The sequence below is a fragment of the Thermobia domestica genome, chromosome 3, assembly GCF_964235325.1.
Source record: "Thermobia domestica chromosome 3, izTheDome1.hap1.1, whole genome shotgun sequence".
Taxonomy (NCBI): Eukaryota; Metazoa; Arthropoda; class Insecta; order Zygentoma; family Lepismatidae; genus Thermobia; species Thermobia domestica.
In genome coordinates this window covers 99,843,194-99,867,068 of record NC_137456.1, presented here as the reverse complement: position 1 = coordinate 99,867,068, position 23,875 = coordinate 99,843,194, and positions in this window count along the sequence as shown.

Genomic DNA, 23,875 nt, shown 5'->3' with positions numbered 1-23,875 from the left:
TTTTTTCCAAATTGTATGGACACCATGTTTACATTTTCAAATGAAATTATATAAATTAGGGCACTTCAAAAAAGTGGGGGGGGGGGGCAACTGCCCCCTCTTGCCCCCCTAATCGCCGCCCATGGCTCGTGATAAACTTCTTAATCGACCAAACAAAATTCACATTTATTCGACTTAATTCTAACTATAGGTAAACCACAGGCCTTTTCAAAGAGAGGTGAGTGGCAAAGTTTTCTTGAACAAGACTGTATATGACAAACGGCAATAGATAGGCACGGTTTTTGTATTCGATTAAGCGTCCCTAGAATATATTCCATCTCCACTCTAATCACTAGTAAATAACACTAAGTGGAAGATATCTACTACAACTTCTGGTTTCAATTTTAATTGAAAAATATTGGGTGGTCCTGTTTACTGTCTTTAAGTGATTTTGTTTTAAATGAGAAGTCCTAAAGCCAAATTTCATGTTTGTAACTTTCAGAGATTCTGAGATACCGATATGCTATTATATGAGTAATAATTCCTATTCTCACCTTTTCCTTCTCCTTTATTACTAAGATATAAAAGAAATTGTGAAACATGTGTTAAATTATTTTAAATTGGAAATCAAAATACCAAATTTTAAGTTCCCAGTCCTATACGGACTGGGATGAGGGTATCTTATTAAAATAACTCTCACCCCAATTCCTCCTCTTTTCGTGAATTTACAAAAATTTTTCTTAGTGGTACCCCACTCACAAATCCTATGTAGGTGTAAATTCAAAGTTTCTAGGTAGTCCCTAGAGCAGTGGCTCCTAATCTAGGGGTGCGAATCTCTGACAGAACTAAATTTAAAATTACAAATATTACGAATGTTGTAACAAACATTAAATTAAATATTTAAACACGAAATAACTATTCTGTAAGAACTGTGGTTTCATTGACAAAACTGATAAAATATAATATTCCACTTCAGTACAATGCTATGCAGGAACCTTGCTGGAAATAAATATAAATTTGTGAGAATATAGCTATTATTAATTACTATTATTATATGCAAGCCCGTTCTTCGTACGGGTAGAATCGGTTTATTGGAAATATTTGAAAGTTATATTTGATCACTCTTTTCCCATTACGTAACTTATTTGAACAAAAGTGAAATAAAACTTCTAGCTCGACCATGTTCAAAAATGTGTTTCATACGATGCAGTATTTATTCTTTGCAAGAAATCTAAATTCTCTTCTGCTTTTACGATTCTTTTATTTCGAAGTGAGTTGATAAAATAGAAATGTCCCACATGCTAAGTATGTTTAAAATTCATTTCAGACGTTTGAAACTTTGCCACACTGTAACCTCTTTTGGAAGCAGAATTTTCGAAAACGCTGGGGCATGTCCACATGGTGACCTCGTTAAGTGAAAAGTTTATATACCTATTTTCATCTCCTTGACTTGGAAGATATTTAATTTTCGCAGTATATATTAACTACTCCACTCTCTTAGGATACGAATTTTAATGAAACTGACATGGTTAAGAAATAGCTTCAGCCAAGTGCTAACTATGTTCTAAAATTCTCAATCATTTTTCATGAGATGAGACGGAAGTGGAATTTCCTAGAACGCTGGGTTGCGTGTCTAATTGGTTTTTATATTAAATTTCATCTTCATACATGAGAGATTTGTAAGATACTGTATTTTTAGCAAATATTTGAGACCTTGACCCCTCCCCTTAGGATACGCATTTCAGTGAAAGTGATATGATGAAACCATGCTCTAGAGTGGTTCTAAATATGTTCAGTAGTTCTCCTCGAACATTGTATGATGACGAGACAGCGAACGCCGATTTGAATGTTGAGAAATAAGTAAATTAATTCCTCCCTCCTTCTGCTTAAAAGGAGAATTTCGAAAACTCTGAAATACGTATTCCATTCTTTTTAGTTTAGAGTTTGTATACGAAATTTCACATTTCGAATTTAAACGAATTTCACATTTCATGACATTTTCTGAATAAATAGTGATAAATTTTAATATTATAGAAACCGTCTCTTTTCTCCATCTTTAAGAGGGGAATTTCCGGAAACATACGTTCAATTGTTTTTAGTTAAGAAATCAAAGCCAAATTTCACACCTCAAACGTAAGCAAATGCAGAAATCTTAATAGGTAGACACTATCCTCCATTCTCATCTTAGGACAGAATTTTCGGAAGAACTAAACATGTATTGGTTTGTTTCTAATTGAGTTTAATTTTGAAATTTCACGTCTCCAATATAAAGAATTCTTACATTTATCATTTTCTAAAAATAAATGAAATAAAATACAGTTGAAAAATTAATGTTATACGAATTACTCCTTTCTTTTTTAGGTGCGGAATTTTCAGAAACTGTGAGAAACATGTTCAGTTATATTTAATGGTTAGTTTATATGCCTAGTTTCATTTTCCTTACCGCAGGGATTAGCAAGATACACTATCCTATTTGCGCCCCTAAGGATACATATTTCCAAAAATCCTTCTTTATCCCTTGCTTTCGTCAAAAAGAGTAATTTTGCTAATTATAGCATTATGGCTTGGTCGATAATGAGTAACTCACTTATATTGTCTTATATACGGTATAGATTATTAATATTATTGTTATTATTTTTGTTGCTATTACTGATGATTTGAGAATACATTGCTGCAACTAAAATTGCAGAAACGGTCAAAGACATGCGCGAATGATGTAGGCGTGAAGTATGTAGGGTTTAAGAATGTGGGCGCTTGTTAAAAATGTTGGAGCAATTGCCCTAGAGGATCCCAAAACTTTAATTTAGAAAACACAGCGTCTTGTATCATTTCCTACTTTATAACACTACAACGAATAATTTATAAGAACATTGTACTTCTGTTAAATTACCTCGCTTAACAGTACTAAATGATCACCGAAGGCTAACATGAAATGGAGGATTCATACAACTAGATCCGCTTCTTCTTGAGTTAACTAAACATTAAGTATAATACCGAAGAACCATCATAGATAGAGTGAGACTGTAGAAAAAATTAACCTTTCCTCTAACAGTTAAAAGAATAACAGAACATGGACGCGATAATAATAATAATAATAATAATAATAATAATAATAATAATAAAAATAAAAATAATAATAATAATAATAATAATAATAATAATTCGATTTCTTAAAAATAGTATTCAAAAATAGATAGAGGACACTGCAGTCCGGTAATAATTATAAGGAACCAGATTAAAACGTATTAGCCACTTCTCAACCCACTGAGGAAGAGAAAAGTTGAAAGTAACAAATGAAAGGTAAGAAAGGAATAGTAAGAAGAAGAATGCAGTTGGTCGATGATTTAGAAAATGCAATCAAATATTGGGAATTAAAAGAGGAAGCTGAAGATCGAGAAAGGTGAAAGAAGAATTTCCAGACGAGAACCTAAGAAAACACACAATCACACTCACATCTCCCATTAGTCATAGTTCCTGTCAACAGGTAGAATACTTAATAATAATAATAATAATAATAATAATAATAATAATAATAATAATAATAATAATAATAATAATAATAATAGACCACGATAGCTGCTGCGACTAAGTTACTGCGCACGATAGCTCTTGAAAGAAAGCAAATTTTTATTATATATATATATATATATATATATATATATATATATATATATATATATATATATATATATATATATATATATATATTGCAAACTATGGGTAGAGTAATTATTTCGCAGGAGCTAGTTAATTGAAGTGATCCATAAACCGAAAGTGGTAGAAATCAACCATTTCCAAGTTTTAACGTTGACCACTATAAAACAAAAACGGTTTTCGGCAATCGATTAAGCATTCCAAGAATACTTTTTATCTCCTTTCCTTACCAACCGAAAGTGGTAGAAATATACCATTTCCGGTTTTACGTTGAACACTATAAAGCAAAATCGATAAATAGGGACGAGCGGCTTTCTGTAATGGCAAATCCTTTAGATTGCATCTGGTAAGAGATTACCGAGAAATAAATTACCACACGCAAATCAAGCCCAAAACTTGGCCAACCTTGGCCAGCAAATGTAGAGATCGAGAAATAAGGTATGAAATGCAAGCTGCGTCCACCCTGTTCTTGACCGAGTTTGACCACAGAATATACCAGTACTTATTCCTTAGGGAATGGGCTAGTAGTTCACAAAATTTAGTAAACATCCGGCTAGTATTTAATCTAAAAATAAACTCTAGTATAGCCCGTAAAGAGGATGACGTAATATGTTCTCAATTAATACGAATACCGAAATTTGTATCATATTTCTTTCACTTCTGGTATTAATAGAGAGATTACTGTCGAGATGAAATACACTCTTGCGGTACTTAATGAATTACATAAAATAACTTCTAGCTCTCCAATTTATAACACTCAATTTATAACCGGAAGTGATTGATATATGCCACTTCTGCTTTTAGTATAAAGGTTAGAGTCGAGATAGAACATATTCTTGGGACACTAAATGATTATAGAAAACCGCTTCTCCTTATCTGTTTTCTTTTCTAATCTATTGCGATCAACACTAAAACCGGAAGTAGTTGGATTTTGCTACTTCCAGTTTGGAGTTTAAGAGAGAAAATAACTTACCTGTTCCCACAACGTTAAATTGATTCCATAAAACTGCTTCTCCCTATATCTTATGGTATATGCTCTATGTAAATTAAATTGAAACCAGAAGTTAGAGATGATTTCTACACTTCCTTTTTACTAGGGTGTTAAGCACGAAGATAAAAGTTACTCCTGGAACGCTTTATCGATTGCCGAAAACTGCTTCTTACTATCTATTATCATTTTCGCTCTATAGTGATCAACGTTGAAACAGGAAATGGCTCAATTCGGTTACTTTCAGAATTTAATATCTTGTTAAATGTGAAGAAGATTATCCTTGAAAAATTTAATTGATCGCCAAAAACATCTCGTTATTTATTATCGTTTTTGCTCTATAGTAATGAATGTTAAAATCGGAAATGACTCATTTCTACCATTTCCAGTTCTACTAGAATGTTAAGAATGAGATGAGGGATTCCCTTGAAACGTATAATCGATTGCCGAGAAACGCTTTTCGCTATCCATTATCGTTTTTGTTTTATATTGATCAGCGTTAAAACCTGAAATAACTCATTTCTACCATTTTGTTTGTCGAATTACTTCTATTAATGAACTCTCTCGAGAAAATCACACTATCTACTTATTGCAAATAAATAAATAAAATAAAATAAAAATATAAAAAAAATAGAAAATTTGCATCCTTTCAAATGTTATCGTTCGAAGTAACGGATGTATCTATGTACGTACGTACTAACATTACGATATTACAAGTTCCACTACGTGATTCTAATAATAATAAAATCTTAAAGAGGATCATGTTATATTTTGTGTAGTGGTTTGGGAACCAGAAGCTCTAGTATTTATTTCACTTCCGATTTGAATACAGGGATCACTACCGAGATGGAATATACTCTTGGAGCACTTAATGAATTACCTAAAACAGCCTTCTCGCTATCCATTCTATAACGCTCAATGTTATAACGGTAGAAGCGATTGATTTCTACCACTTCGAGTTTTAGTAGAAAGATTAGAGTCGAGATAGAACATAGTCTTGGGACACTTAACAGATTTCAGAAAACCTATTCTCGCTATTTAGTATCGTTTTAATCTGTTCTAATCAACACTAAAATGGAAAGTACTTGAGTTTTGCTACTTCCGACTTGATCAGAAGTTTAAGAGAGAAGACGATATTTATTCCCACGACGCTATATCAATTCCTAAAAAGCTTCTTCCTATCCCACTATGTAGATTAATTTGAAGCCAGAAGTCATAGTTAGGTTTTCTATCTCATCCGGTTTTACCAAGATGTTAAGCATGAAGCTGAAAGTTATCCTTGATACCCTTTATCGATTGCCGAAAACTGCTTTTTACTATTTATTACCATTTCCGCTCTATAGTTATCAACGTTAAAGTCGGAAATGACCCATTTCTACCACTTCCCGTTGGCGAATCACCTCCGTCAAGGAACTTCCTCGATAGGAATCACTCTACTTATTTATTGCAAAAAGCAGAATTAAAAAATTCGCATTCGTCCAAAGTTGTCGTGTGAAGTAACGGCCGCACGTATATACGTACTAATATCGATAAATTCCACTACGCGATCCCAATTAATACTTCATATACCCCCGCCGCACACACACACACTAGCATATGCACGCACGGAAGTATACCTGGTAGTATCCAGACGCTTACGCCGGAAACTAGAAACACACACACACACAGACAGAGAGAGAGAGAGAGAGAGAGAGAGAGAGAGAGACAATCTTGTTGTATTTTTATACTGAATGCACCACTACTCACAAAATAATTTAAAAAAGAAAAAAGAAAAAAATTGTAAATGAAACTTTCAAAGATTGGTACCACTGCTGCGTTGTAACACATGAAATTGTTTCATAATGATTGATTCGTAATATGATGTATATGGGTTTCTTAATGGTAGTATAACAAAATGCCTTCAAATTGGCCACAAAATAAAAAGTGAAATTTATTTCTCAAATTTTGTAAAATAGAAGTCGGTGTGCATTATGGGAACAGTCTACTTTAACAATATATGCAAATACATATCAATATACTTCACGTTTTCCAGTGAGTGCAAGAAAGCTTCGAATAGTGTTTGATGTCATAATCATTAGCGTATATATATATATATATATATATATATATATATATATATATATATATATATATATATATATATATATATATATATATATATATATATATATATATATATGAAAATGGTCAAGTTTTAAATTTTATTGTTGTATCTATTATATGTGAATGTTAATATCTGTTTGTTGTTTCCAGGCCGGGTATTGTAACTCGTCCGTATATGTATGTTTAATATTGTGATCAGTTGGACTATACTTCTCTATGTATACCTTGCTGTATGGAAGAATAGATCTGCTGGACGGAGTCTATTCCCGCATAGGTATCACGAAATGATTTGTCAAACTGTAAGTGTTACAACTGTTATATATCGTTTATTTAAGAGGAAAAAATATATCCCATTTGTAAAATATAGTTAAATTTAAATTACCCTTGTATTCACACTTCCAATATAAGAGATTATAAATTTATAAATTATTTTCGATATGGACTGCAGAATTTAGACCTACTAATCGTGGTGTCAGATCGAGTGAATGAGATCGATGAGTTTTGGTGAATGTTTTCTTTGGGGGATTTTTTAATTTTTTTTTATTTTAGTTTTGTTTAGTTGGTATGAATCTTGAGTGGAAGGTAGAGGGTTAGATTAACTTACGGCTGAAGAAGTTTTCAAAATAATTTATAATTCAAAAATAAAAACAATTAGCATTATTCTTATTTTTCCTGGCTAGGACGAGTATGTAACATGTCACTGTGTTAGTTACTTTCGCAAAAAAAGAGGTTGTAACAGTTATTATTATTTAAATTCATTCTATTATGAATTTTGGATCAGATAGTTTCGTTTGTCAATTTTTGAATACAGCGCCTCTAGTGGCGACTATTGTTACCTCACCTAGCACTTAAGTCATCCTCATCAGATGTGTGCTAGAAATGTACTCGGTAAAACCTTGTAATATAAGCTCCATCTATCGCAATTTGGTAAATTATTTTATCAACGAGTTGTGTGTATATAACAAGTGAATTCAATTTGATATTCTAAAATGTGGACTGTTATTTAGTTAATATTCTGGGGAGATGCTTAATAATTTTCTTAAATTTAATTGGATTCATATATGTTCTAATGGAGACTTAACTGTGTGATTAATTGGGATATAGACATTTTGTATTAACCATACTTATAACTTCCTATATTCGATTATAACAGTGTGTTGAGAATTCAGTGCAGTCATACAATTTATTTTAGGTTGTTGTGGTACATGATTAACTTGAGATTTATTGAGTCTTATATTAAATTAATTTGCATTTGATTTAATGTGCCCAATTAGTAGCAGCGAGTTTAATGACTTGTAAGGAAATTGTAAATTCGATTGATTGTTGTTATAAAGATGAGATTATTAAATCTTTAACTTATTATTTAACGAAGCTAATATTAAAACCTTGACCTATTTATGGTTTTTGCTATAGGCCTAATTTCTAGGAAAGTTGTACGGTATCCGTATTTAAGTTAAACATATGGTGTCCCTTATTATTACTGGCAACCACACATAAATTAAACATATATATATCTATTGTTTCTCGAATGTGTCGGATCTTCACAAGTGGGAAGCCCGTGCCGAGTAACGAGCTCCTATCTAAATAGGATCATACAACATTTACAATTTATTTTATTTTTAGACTCCGACCTAAAGCTCACCTGTTCTGCTGCAGTATCTTATAAATCAGAAGAAGAGCATGTAAATGAAAGGGTTATATAATAAATGGTAAACGTAGGTACCTTTAAACTCTACTCCGTTTCCATTCATGCTTGGGATACGCTGCTTGAAGGAAAAACATAAATTAGGAAAAATTGAATATCTTCTAGGAACACAGGCACTAAATACATGAGTGGTCTGGGACTCGTGCACCTATTACAGGTTTTTAATAGGTGGTTAGTAACCATTCAATTTTCGGTGTTTGAATTACATTTGAATTCTCACCGAGAGAAAGGTATGTTACAACATTTGTATTGATTTCAGATAGGGATGTATCTACATTGAATATTTAATAAGTGTTCGATTATGTAGTATTATTTTTTGATGAATTGGAGTTGAATATAGACATTTGTGTGTTTTCCTTTAATGTGAAAAGCATTTATATAAATTTAGTTTATACAAATTACCAGTCAGTTGGATGATTTTCAGTTTTCTTTCAAATTGTTTTAAAATGTTTTGATTGTATTCTTTTAAGCACGTACGGAATAGTTTATATCAGGGAAGGTCCAAACCCTGTTGGATGTTCCAAATTCCATACGGGAATAAATTATATTAATGAGCCATTTCCCTTTTCCACTGAACCTCCCCCCCACAGCAGTAAGAAAATGACATCGACTAGTCAACGTAGCTTTCCATACTGAACAAAATATACCTCAATCAAGTTGAATCGACGCTTTCGAAAATTATCGCATGTTGAATTTAACATTAGAGTACATGACTAGGAGACCTTTTTTAAATTTTAAAATAACGGTAAAATATAGAAACGCAGTTCTTAGGACGTTTCCAGGAGACAATATCAAGGCACGTCCAATAGTACTAGAGCGTGTTTCCGGAAAGTTCAGAACATTGCTTAAATCGGGATCGAAATTGCTGAACTTGTTTGAAAGTAGACTATCTTATCTACTCAAAACTAGTTCCAACATTAACACAAATGCCAGATAAGACAATTTGATGCAGCACTTGCATGAACCGTACGGTAGGAAAAACATTATAAAGTAAAAACAGTATTAAGGCGGAAAAGTAAGCAATTAAATTAACAAATAATTAGGGATTGTACCGAGTCCGAGGCTCGTCTCGATTTCGTCTCGGACTCAGTACCATCCCTGATTATTTGGTAATTTATTGCTTACTTTTCTACCTCACAAGTGTTTTTACTTTACAGTATTTTCAAATTGTACGCTTCAAGCAAATGACCTATCAAATTGTCTTATCTTTTTCGTGTTAAGAGGCAGGCTACTAAAAATGATACAATACTCAATCATTTTTTTTTGCCCGATTTCGCTAAATGAAAAGAGATAATGAAAAGTAATTTACAGCAATAATAGATAATCTACACTCGAAAAATACGAATCGGAAGAATTTTTAGTGTTGTCATCCATAGAAATTAAGTGTGGCCAGAAAATGAATTACCCAAAATCTAGGTTTAGCAGCGATCAGAAAAATGAACTCAACATAATTCATGACTTATCATGTTGTCTTGGCTCCTTGTTAACTACTTTTTAAACAATATTTTGTAATAAGCAGAAAGTGGCATGTAATAATTAATAATTTGTAATAAATAAAATTGCGCCTTTTGTTCCAATATTATGGTACCCTAAAATAATATTTAGTTTGAAGAGAGAAGTCTCTTACAATTTAATTTCCATATAATTAAATATGAAATATCTAAATGTGGAAATGTCAGAGAAAACCATTCTCACCTTTGAAAGCTTCTATGCATGCTAATCCTGTGATATTACAATAGTTATATTTCTCTGTAAGAATACAAATAAAAGAGGTTTGTAAAAGTAGTCATTCTTGCAGTAAATATATATGCATTGATATAGATATAAACATTTCTAATAAATTTTTATCATGTTTAAAGAGAATGATAAACATTCTGTCTTGACAGCACATCTAAAAGAAAATAAATAAATAAATAAAAAGAAATGTATGGCAACTTTTGTAACGGAGGATTTGAAGAAATACGTAGACAAGAGTTTGGAGATGAATTCGATAGAAATAAACGTTACGTTCAACAACATTTACTACAATCTAATTGATTAATATCTATGTAGAATAGGCATTAAGGAAATAGGAAAGAAGAGAAAAAAAGTGTATTTTATCGTAATACAGAGAAATATAGAATATGAAGTGGAAAGGGTCGGCTAAGGAATATAGAGTGAAAAAGGTGGAATGTAGGCTTACCATCAGATATCTAGGGTCAATATTAACAAACCGAAACCATATTAAAGAAGAAATTAATTGTCGAATAAAAGCAGTAAACACTTGTTAATATTCAGTTCAAAATCGTTTGTCGTCTCGAACTCTGTAGAGGAATTCGAAGGTTAAAATATGTAAAGGTAACCAAAATCGTTCGGCTGCTTTTTCACACATCACCTCCAAATATCGATATGTCACCCAAGACGTATCTGTATAACGTTATATCGTTATATATCTCTTAATCAACCCTCGTATACGAAGAGGATTTCTTGGAACTAGTCCGCTCCAAGACAAAATTCTTAGAAACCAAAATGCTGCGAATTCTTTTGCTCAAAAGATTATATATATGTTTGTGTGCATCCGCCCACCTACTTTTCTCTTCATGCGACAAAATACGGACAAAAAATTCAACTCAGTTTAACTCTCTTCTCCCTCCTAACCAAAGCTGGATTCCGAAGCTAAAAGGCAGGGGAGGATTATACTTCATAATGTGCATTTTTCACAATAATCAGTTATTACTTATATTATTATGTGTTTAAATGTGATTAATATGTTCTCAATAAGACAATATTCAATTAATCAGGGAGAAATTGCTTAAAAACTAAATGTTGTGTGGGAACTATCTTTTATTCCATTAGTGTATCCATACGCCTTCAGAGCGACTATCAGGCGTAACGCGCAAAAGAGGCGCTAGAAGTCACATCCTGAAAGGGGATGACACAACCAGTGATTTCCCGACTATCCCACTAAATTGCTAATATTTTCAGAATATTGAAACTACATGTGTAAAATGTAGAAATAGATTTATTTATTTTTTATTTATTTATTTCTTATTTAAAATGGCGGAGTTAAGGCATAACCTTTTCTTCCACTCAACCATTTACATTTTTCTTTACAGTCGGATCTCTCTTTTTTTTACAACGAGAATAAAAATGACATACAGTTAGGCACGTTAAAGAGTTACCGACATACATAACAATACAGAAAATAAAACATGAAAAATGAAAATGAAACTTATTACATATAAAATAAACATTAAAACAAACAAGAGACATGCTAAAGACATGTTAAACTATACAAGGAGAAACAAATACGTCAATCTTGATTATATATAACATACAATATATTCCTATGATTCACTATCTATAGATAAAATGATGCACCTACTTAAGTGATTGTCTATAATGTATACATTCATACACATGTATCAGAAGGGAATAGAAAAGAAAATGAGAAGAAATAGAAAGGGAGAGAAGAAAAAACGACTGCATGGTAACGCCAGGAATAGTTTCGTGTGTAACAATTTTTTTCTTTCTTACTGAAGACCTACATTAGAAAGATATTCTTTAAGCCGACGTTTAAAAGTCAACACTGAACCAGAGTTTCTGATGCTTTCAGGGGTGTCATTCCAAGCTTTGGTGACAAATAGTGTGAAAGATTTGGAAAAGAAATTGGATTTGTGCGTTTGAACGGCGAGTGTTGTATTTCCTTTAGAACGGGTATTTAGTGGGTGAGTATCGCCGAGAAATTTAAATTTAGAGGATAGATAAGTAGGTTTCTTACTATTAATTATTTTATATAAAAGTGTTAGAGAATGAATGCGGTGGCGGGTATTTAGATTGCACCATCCTAGTTTCTGATAACAATGGGAGATGTGGTCGAAGCGCTTTTTATTAAATATGAATCGAACGCAGGCATTCTGAATGCGCTGTAAACGTTTTGCCAGATCTTCGGTTAAATCAACATATGCTGCATCACAATAATCTAAATGAGAGATAACCAATGACTGAACCAGGGACGCTTTAATGGATTCCGGAAGAAGGTCTTTTAAACGCTGAAGAGAATGGAGGGAGCCGTAAGCTTTCTTGCATACTCTATTAATATGGTCTGTCCAATTTGAAAATTTATCGATCTGGAATCCTAGGCTATTGACGCTATCGCTTAGAGGAATGGCTACATTGTTTACAAGAACATTCGGTAGGCTTGTAATATTGATTGTGGAGAGTAGTTTACGAGAACTAAGCATGATATATTTTGATTTGCTTGGGTTTACTTGCAGTCCATTTTTACGTGCCCATGTGCAGATACTTTCAATGTCACTGTTTAAGTGATCAATCGCGGTGGTTAAATTTAGGGGATTAGTGGTTAAATAGCATTGTATATCATCTGCATATAAGTGATATTTACAATGTGTGATGTGCTCAGGTAAATCGTTGATGTATAAAGAAAACAGAAGAGGTCCTAGGACGCTGCCCTGTGATACTTCACATGGAACAAGTTTCGTATTGGAACATATGCTATTAGTGACAACTTTTTGTTTTCTATTTGATAAATAGGAGCTAAACCAAGATAAAGTTGACTGGGAAAAGTTGTAGAAGGAAGACAGTTTGGCAATCAGTATGTCATGGTCTATAGTTTGGAAAGCTTTAGAAAAATCTAGTAGGGATAACAGTGTAACTTGGCGATCATCCATAGCGGCACGAATATCATCAGTGTTATTTACTAGAGCAGTGCAAGTGCTATGCTGAGATCTGAAACCTGACTGAAACGGATTTAAGATGTAATTTTTTCGAGGAACTTAGTTAACTGGTCATGTATTATATGCTCTAATGCTTTGGAGAGTGCAGGGAGTATACTAATAGGGCGAAGATCTGCTTTTGTTGGATTTTTGGTTTTAGGCAATGGGCAAACGTGAGAGAGTTTCCAAATTGATGGAAATTCTCCGGTTGTGATGGAACTATTAAAAATATGCACAATGACATCTACAATGAACGGTAATATTTTTTTAATAAGAATGATTGGCAAGTGGTGATTTGAAGCAGGTGAAATCTGAAGCAGGTGATTTGATTTTGTTTATTGCCTTCATGACTTCCGAAGCAGTGACGAGGTGAAGGTTAAATATATTTTTTACAGGGCTCATTTTTTAATATTCTTCAAAGTATTGATTTTATCTGGTGTGATATCTGGTGTATAGCATAGCTGCTCATTTATGGTGTCTATATGAAGTTCTGGAAGTTTATCGATTTTGGCTTTGACACCAATACCAAGGAACTTCAGTTTTTGCCATAGCTCTCGTGGTTGGGTCGTATGGCTCAGGAGACTTCTAGCAAATTCGATTTTCGCCTTACGAACTTCTTGATTACAACGGTTTCGTAATTTTCTATATTTTTCCTGCATTAATGATATATTTGATTTTTGTTTTAAAGCCGCTCTGTAACGTCTGGGGACAGAGTCTCGAAGAGCCATGAGCGCGAGTATATCATCGTTAATCCCAGGATTTGGGGGTCTACGCACTCTTTTCCTTCTCAAAAGGGCATGCTTATTATATAATTGCTGCACAAAACTATTAAAAGTGTTACTTTTTGATCCAGAGTGGGAGCACAGTAAACTAAGTACCACGGCAGGAGATTTGTGTCTTCGTATAACGCGTTGTCATTTATTTGTTTTAGTGTTCACGTTCCTTTTATATACTACTCGCGGAACGTATTTTGGACATTTTATGTTATAAGTTAGATAAAGAAGGTCATGTCGGCTTATACCTGGCACGGATACTTGACCTACATTTGTTACTTTACAAGTATCAGAGAGTATTATGTGGTCAATTAACGATTCGTTCGTTTCAGTTCTATGAGTGGGTTGTAACGTACAAAAAGAAAGATTTAGAGAATTAATATAGCTTTTATATCGCAGCACCTCGGATTTAGATGTCAAAAGATCATAGTTCTTGTCTCCCATAATTATGATGTTACTGTACTGGGGGATAACTTGGGAGATCGCTTCTTCAAAATTTTCAAAGTTTGTATTAGGTGGGCGATAAACGGAGATCAATAGAATATGTTTATTTTGTATATTCAGATCGAGCATGAGGTATTCTGCAGAAGCGGAATATAAACTGGGGGATTGATCTAGTATTTTCACTTTAACGTCTTCTCTAACATATACCAAGACGCCCCCGGAACCCTTCCCTATTCTGTGAGATACTCCCAGTGAAAATTTAAAAATTTTAATAATAAGTGCGTATACAAAATATGATTGCGGAATTATCAGCAAGCAAAAGAATTAGTAGACAAATTATACTTTTGCGAATATGGAATATAATTATGGAACAAGGAAAGAGCATTCAAGGACCCTTCTGAAGGAATTGATTTGCCATATGGATATATAAGAAGAATACCTGCCTTCTTTTCGAGAATTATTGCGTATTTCAATAAATCACTGAAATCGTGATATTCGTGCGTACTTACCGGCATCGCTTTCGTGCGTGTCTAAACCGCATTCTTGGGCCACTATTTCCATTACGAGAATATATTGTCGTTTGTGTTATACAAATGTGTTTGTGATTTCTTAAAGGTTAAAATATATGCATTGAAAATATTCACTGTGAGTGTTAATATCTAAATCAAGTGATAATACGTTAATAGAGCTACTGTGCGTATATTATAGCGATAATTTCTATTTAACAGGATAAGTATTGTCGTATATTCCATGCATGTTTTAATATTTCATTTAGTTGTAGTGATAATGTATTAACATAGTGCAGTGTGTAGCCGCCCCTTCACATCGCCGAGTACTACTACGAACATCACCAAGGCAACACAAGACGGTTCCAAATAGATTAAAATTTTCATGTTGGCCTGGATATCGAAAGGTACGCTGCCAAGTCCCCTGGTCGTGGTGCGCAGCAATATGGAAGTGATTGGTACTATTCGGATGGTCTTCTGAAATACTGATGACTATTAGATATAGCTGAAATGGCAGTTAACAGTTGATCAATATCACAGAAAAGAACATTAGGATGATGGATGGGAATGAAGTGCGTATGACTATAGCGCCTCATAATACATGTCTCAATCAGGTCTTACAATTAATTATTTGCCACAGACGTGAAGTCTTCAAAGAGAACAATACGCTACAGACGAAATAGACAGGGCTCTATAGGCACCATGTGGCTAACTATTGCAGCGTTGCCTCGAATATTTTAGTTTCACCGTGACTATTATAGTATCCTGATTGACACGCATTTGCGATTAGCGTTAAGCTATGCTATACGGCCGCATCCACCATCATTACGCTTAACCACTATAGATCTGCCAAGAACAGCTACGGTACCTATTTTCACCTACGACAGAGAAGTACGACGTATTCAGGTGATAAACTATTGTTAGGGATCCTAACTGTTTACTCGTACATGTTACTCATATTTATATCGCCTTCAATAAAATATAAATATTATAATATAAAAGTTCACAGTGCAGATGCACCAAATGATTTAACACTATTACTGTAATAATACTATGTATTCTTTTCACCTTGTTTCAATTATAAAGCATCAATAACAATTTTCATGACAGGAACTTAATACATCAATCTTTTTTTTAGCACATCTGTATCTACTACTTTTCTTCTTCTTCTTACAGAACATTTCATAAAGGCTTTAGTTTTCATTAAAATCACATGTTTTGTATATTGCATTGACCATAGATAAAATATTAAAATAGATAATTATTTTGTTATATAATTTCGATCAATATTTAAACAGAAAATTTAAATTTTATTACATAGTTCATTATTCCGAATCTACAAGTTTAATAACATATTACCCATCTAGCTATAAATAATCTTTTACAACATGATAAAATATACTAAATAAACAAACTCTTTCATACTTGCAGATAAACAGCTAATGCAAGAGTTGACAAACTGAATTTACATTAAAGCATACATATACTGTAAGGACCATGTGCCGAAATGGTCCGTTACAGTTTTGCCGGCTTATCAAAGAAAAATTTTATAATGTTAGTTTTAAAATTTTTCACACAATATCGTAACCTCCATTAACGTTGGACAACAAAAGGTTAACATAGCATTAAAGGGTTAACATTACATTAAAGGTTTAATATAACAACTACGTTAGAAATTAATTAAGAGAATAACAATACTACCCTTGATATTGTGATAACAAATTTTGTTTCTTTTCTTCAGAACAATTAAATTTCTTTAAATTTTTGAAATTTTGGGTCCCTGCAGCTTTGCCTTGCAAATCTTCAAGAACAGCACAGTTTCTCAATAATTTCGTAATTATATATGGTCCAACATAATAAGGCATATATTTGTGTGTTTGCTGTTTTACTGCGGAGGACATGGTATGTGATTTAACCATTACCCAGTCGGTTTCTAATAAATGATCTTGTTTAGTATTCCGAGGATTATTGTTGATATCCATCGTGGTATCCAGTTGTATATGTTTGTCTTTTAGCTCAAGAGGTTTCAGTTCTTCGGGCCAAGGAAAGTTTCGTTTGAAAGCTTCTACTGCAGAAAATGAAAGAAATATATCAGCAGGGCACCTATTTGTACCATCACAGATGGAATGGTTTAACATATCTTGAACTTCTTTTAAATATAGACTCCATTTCGTGTGATCGGATCCGCATCTCAATCTTAACAGCCGATTAAGTTCTCGATGACGACGTTCTATTAGACCATTCGCTTGCGGAGAGTAAAAAGAAGTGGTATAGTGTTTAATATTGCATTTTTTACGTAGATCTTTCCATCTTCTTGATGTAAATTGAGTCCCATTATCAGTGAGTATTGATACAGGGTAAGGAAAATTATAAAAATAGCGTGTTTCTAAAACCCTTTCTATTTCTTTAGTATTCGCTTTGCGTAGAGAATAGAATGCTACAAAACGAGAAAAGACATCTATTACGGACAAAACATAGTAAAATCCTTTGCTTTCTGGAAGTCTGCCTACCAAATCTATACATAACATCTCATGAGGTCCCTTTGTACTAATATGATATTCCTCAGAATGAATAGATCGATTTCTAAGTTTCGTCCTTGCACATAGTAGGCAATCTCTTATAAACTTTGAGAGATCATTTTTCATTCCCTTCCAATAAAATAACGATGAACAAAATTTTAAACATTTCTTTAGACCGAAATGTGCACGACAATGTATTTTCGCAGCCAACTCTTGGGTTAATTTCTTAGGGATTACCAATTTCCATCCATGATTTTCGGCTTTCTTAACAAACAGCATATTATCTACCTGCGCAATATGGTCTTCGGATCTGCCCTCTTCCATAGCTTGTCTTAGTAATTTACAATATTCATCATTTTCTTGTTCTACAGCTACCATGGACGGGTCAATTAGCAAAGAATCATGTAAGACAAAATGTATATCATGGTCAACTAATGGAGAGTCTTCTAATAAAAAGTGCATGTCATTAATAAAAAACTGTTTCTCCTCTCCAGTTTCTTCTGGTGGATTCCTACTCAGTATGTCCGCAATCTTATTATGTTTTCCTGGTAAATGTTCTATTTGTATGTCAAATCTTTGAAGTTTCAAAATAATACGGGTCGTTCGCGGGTCTAGGTGTTTTAAAGTCAGAGCGTGTGTTGCAGCACTATTATCACAGTGAATAATAACAGGACGCCCCAACACATAAGATGCAAAATGCTCACATAAAAATAAAATCGCAAGTAGCTCCAGTTGAAAAGTATTTAGTGAAAGCTCATGTAATTTGACACGTCTACTAGCGTAAGCGATGACAGCAGGATCATTCATTTCATGAGGAAATTGCGCCAAATAACCTGCAAGATGCACAGCGCTTGCATCACTGAAAATATGAAAAGGCAGGTCAAAGTCTGGTTGGCATAAGGCATGTGATTCACTAGCCAACACTCGTAACTTCTTAAACGCTTCTTCTGCTTCAGGTGTAAACTTAAAAATGGCCTCCTTTTTCAATAGTAGGAACAACGGGGCAGTAAGTTTTGAAAATTCTTTCATATGTTTGTGACGCCAACCCACGAGGCCAAGGAATGATTTCATTTGTTTCTTGGAACGAGGCATAGGAAAACTTCGAATAGCTTCGTTGGATTTTGGGTCTACCTTAATTTTTTCTCCGTTAACAACATGTCCGAGAAATTTAATTTCCGCTAATAGGAACTTACATTTTTTAAAATTTATTGAAAAATTACCTTCGCTAAAGATCTTGAAAATTTTTTCCAAATCTTTGAAATGTTGTTCTATAGAGGGCGAAAAACAGAGTACATCATCTAAATAAACAATAGCGAAAGATCTCGTATCCAGTGTAAAGAAAGAATTCATCGTTTCTTGGAAAATTGAAGGAGTAGATTTTAATCCCATAGGAAGTACTCGCATACAGAATTGCCGCCCTAAGTATACGAAGCTTGTGTACTTATAGGAAGAAGGATCTAAACGTACACCATAATATCCCGATGTACAATCAAAAGCGGAAAAAAAATTTTGCTCCTGATAGTCGAGTCAAAATTTCAGCTATGGGTTCCACTTGTACTTTCGGGGAGACTACTTTGGCGTTTAGTCCCCGCAAATCCAAAACTGGACGTACTCCACCGGACGCCTTTCTTACACAATGTAATGGATTACGGTAGGGTGAAGACATTTCCACAGCGATTCCATATTCAAGCCACTTTTTCAGTTCGGATTCAAATTCACTTCTCATGGATTGTGGGATTCCACATAACTTCCCAACTACTGGAATTTCATCGGCCAGTAGGATTTTATATAGTTTTGTTTTAATCCTTTTCGGGTATTCAGCGAATACTGATCGATACTTGCATAACAGATGTAACAATTGAATTCTAAGATCTTCCGATAAATCAGTTCTCTGAGACACCCACTGCTTTATTTCCTCCTCAGTAATATTTGGTTCGGGAATTTTGTATTGCTTTTCATCCTCTTCAACATTCTTTGTGATTTCTACCTTTTCAGCGTAGTTTAACGATTCTCACAGACAAGCAATCTGTTCCTCTTTATCTTCGACCGGTGATAAACAAACTGATGTTGGCCTGAATAGTTGAATACGGACTAATTTTCCTTGATTATCAGTCAAGGTTAATTCTTGCTTTCCACTGTCGATGATTCCACTAACCTTCTTTAAAAACGGACTGCCCAATAACAAGTCGGGGTTCATGGATTTGACTACAAAAATAGGTATCTCAAACACATGATCATTGATAGAAAAATTCAATTGCTGCATAACTTTTATGACGAAACGCTCTTTTCCCGCAAATGCACCTACTTGACTATGAGCACATGGTCTGAGCTTCGCCCAAGAAAACTTATGTTTTATTTGGGACCATATACGTTCACTTAATTAATTTAATTCAGCTCCAGAATCAATAATACCCACTATGTTTAAATTTCCAATTTGACAGGACACACTAGGTGAAGGGTAATAGTATTCTTCCGGATTAAGCTGATCTAATTTGTCTAACTCTAAATCTTCTTCCACAACAAATAAGATACTATAGTTTATTTCCGACTGAGAGTCTTTTAAGAAAGTCTCTTCATCAAAGTAAATTATGTTATTGGATTGTTCCATGCCTATCACAGGGGCACCGGAATCAGCGCAACCATCTTCCCCTGTTAACATTGATTGCGCTCCTAGTTTTCCTGAATGGTAACTGCGTTAATGGGAGCGTTCGCTTCATTCAAATTAGATTCCACACAATTACCTTCCATTTCGGAAGTAACTATATCCTTATGGACAGGACAATTAGTGTGACAACAGCATTTCTGTCTTTCGTTATCACAGTTCGGATGTTTACAATTTCTTCTGCGGAAGCGATTTCCATTATAGTTTCGATAGCGTTGAAATCTGCCTGGTCCGGTTTGAAATTCCATTGAGTTTGTTTGCACCGAGGAATTTGTCATTTGCTTATCCGGCGAGCTTTTGTTAATGACAGTTCTTGCGGCAGGCGTATGTCTTGGCGAATAATTAGGACATCTCTGTATATCCGCCAGACGGAATAATAGATCCTCTACTGAACGACAAGGAGCGGCGCGTAACAATCTTGAATCCTCGGGAGGAAGACAAGATAGAACAATATCGATGGCTTCATCCTCATCATACTCTTCTACAATCATCCTGTATTTGTCCACCAATCCCCACGCAAATTCTACCATCGACGCGTGACGAGACTTGTCATACCGTTCCTGCAGGAGTTGACGCTTCTGAGATCTCTCCATCTTATGAGACAAATAATGTTTTCTGAACATATACAAGAAATCATCATAGCTGTAAATGGAACTAGATACGTTTCGTAACCAGGCACCTGCAGACTTGACCAAACAGCGCGTTAATAATAACAATTTGTCATTCCCAGTTATTTTGAACATCGCAGCATATTGTTCGAACTCATCGAGGAACATCCGACCCGTCCCTGGTGTAACTTGACCCCCATATTTAGGGTTATCTCTTAAATCACCAGGTTTCATACAACAAGTATTATCTCGATAAGGTTTCATACAACAAGTACTATCTCGATACTCATCATCAATAGGTAAACCTTTCCGCAACTCGGCTAAGGATATATCGTTTTCACGATCAGAATAGTCGGAACACTTTCTATCTGTAGAATATCGATATGGAAGTAAATATTTTTTCCACTCCTCACTCGAATTATCCTCGCGATGTGATGGTATTGGACGTCCTACATTCAACATGGTAGGGTTCCTGTTCATCTGTGATGTTCCCGAATTTACATGTCTAATACATTTACAGCAATCATATCCCAATTGACTAGTAACTGTTGTTACCGTGGCGGTACTTAAAGAAACAGATGTCGCAATCACGGGTATTTCGGAAGATACATTCATACCTGAAACAGAATCATGAATTATAACAGGATTATCAACTTTAACACTTGAAATATCAGCATTGTTATGGTTAGTTTTACCTGTAATTCGATGAGACAATAATTCATAATTATTCTTTTGTCTTTCTACCTGAGTACTCAACTCCGAAAGTAATTTACTATGACAGTCCACTGTAGCTTTCAGAGTTTTCAAGTTCTCCTCCTCTGATACAATTTTCTCTTGCATCTGCAGAATCTCATCCTTCTGTTTGCTCTCTGTCACTTGGATTTCCGCTATTGCCGTCTTCATTTGAGTTAGGTCGTCATACACCTCCTTTCTCAACTCGCTATTTAAAAGAATCATGGTTGCCTTGAGATCTGTTATTTCTTTCTTCCTATCCTCTTTGTCCTGTTGCAACGCTGAAGTGAACTTTTCCTCTCCCTGTTGCAACGCTGAAGTGAACTTTTCCTCCAATCTACTACTGAGCTCACGAAACTCTCTCAGCATAAATTGCATTTCCGGAGACATTTGAGGCACTTCTGTTTGATTGTCGACACTTTCAGTACACTCTTGATGGGATGATCTTTCAAGATCATTCATTCCTATTTCAGTCTCTTTTTCTACACATTTCTTACATTTCCACTTATTTTCAGGACTACAAATCGCTTCATATTGTTCCGGTTCAAGGTCCAAACACTCAACGTGGAACACGGTCTCACACTCTTCGCATTTCACTGTGGGTTCACTTTCACCCTCCTTTGGCTCACATCCACAAGCGTATTTCAATTGGGAGTCTTTATTTCCCGTAACATTTCTTTTGTTCTTCGACTTTGTCATATTTTCACACAACGGTTCCCCAACAATTTCTACACCTTCGTCGATTGATGTTAGATAACTTCTCTTCACAAAACACCTCCACAGGCTTTCGCAATCACAACTAGGATGCCAAAACCGAGACACTAACGCCCTCTAGCGACATCCTGGCTGGGTCACCAATCTCTACTGTAGCCGCCCCTTCACATCGCCGAGTAACTCCTACGAACATCACCAAAGCAACACAAGACGGTTCCAAATAGATTAAAATTTTTATGTTGACCTGGATATCGAAAGGTACGCTGCCAAGTCCCCTGGTCGTGGTGAGCAGCAATATGGAAGTGATTGGTACTATTCGGATGGTCTTCTGAAATACTGATGACTATTAGATATAGCTGAAATGGCAGTTAACAGTTGATCAATATCACAGAAAAGAACATTAGGATGATGGATGGGAATGAAGTGCGTATGACTATAGCGCCTCATAATACATGTCTCAATCAGGTCTTACAATTAATTATTTGCCACAGACGTGAAGTCTTCAAAGAGAACAATACGCTACAGACGAAATAGACAGGGCTCTATAGGCACCATGTGGCTAACTATTGCAGCGTTGCCTCGAATATTTTAGTTTCACCGTGACTATTATAGTATCCTGATTGACACGCATTTGCGATTAGCGTTAAGCTATGCTATACGGCCGCATCCACCATCATTACGCTTAACCACTATAGATCTGCCAAGAACAGCTACGGTACCTATTTTCACCTACGACAGAGAAGTACGACGTATTCAGGTGATAAACTATTGTTAGGGATCCTAACTGTTTACTCGTACATGTTACTCATATTTATATCGCCTTCAATAAAATATAAATATTATAATATAAAAGTTCACAGTGCAGATGCACCAAATGATTTAACACTATTACTGTAATAATACTATGTATTCTTTTCACCTTGTTTCAATTATAAAGCATCAATAACAATTTTCATGACAGGAACTTAATACATCAATCTTTTTTTTAGCACATCTGTATCTACTACTTTTCTTCTTCTTCTTACAGAACATTTCATAAAGGCTTTAGTTTTCATTAAAATCACATGTTTTGTATATTGCATTGACCATAGATAAAATATTAAAATAGATAATTATTTTGTTATATAATTTCGATCAATATTTAAACAGAAAATTTAAATTTTATTACATAGTTCATTATTCCGAATCTACAAGTTTAATAACATATTACCCATCTAGCTATAAAAAATCTTTTACAAAATGATAAAATATACTAAATAAACAAACTCTTTCAAACTTGCAGATAAACAGCTAATGCAAGAGTTGACAAACTGAATTTACATTAAAGCATACATATACTGTAAGGACCATGTGCCAAAATGGTCCGTTACAAGTGCAAGGGTACATTGGTTCCTCTCTGCAACAATCTGGTGCTCATTTTACCTATTCTGCTCCTCGTGAGTTTTTTTCCTGAGGTTATAAAAGACATCCAGAAATATAAATGTAATGCATATGAGACTGTTGATAAGTAAAGTTCTAACCCTACTCTTGCAATACGATTGGCACGTCAGCAACGGTGGGTACACGACCAAGTCTCTTTTCATTAATGCGATAGCACCCGAACCTAGAGACCGTGAGTGTCTATTGTTCCCTCACAGGAACCGAAACTCCGATACCGTCATGGAATGGCTTATTCCAAACGGAAACGCTCGGTAATTGAACCCAATACACTCATATCTGGGATATCAAAAATAGTCCTCATCAGCATCTACGACCTCCTTCCAACGTTCTGGA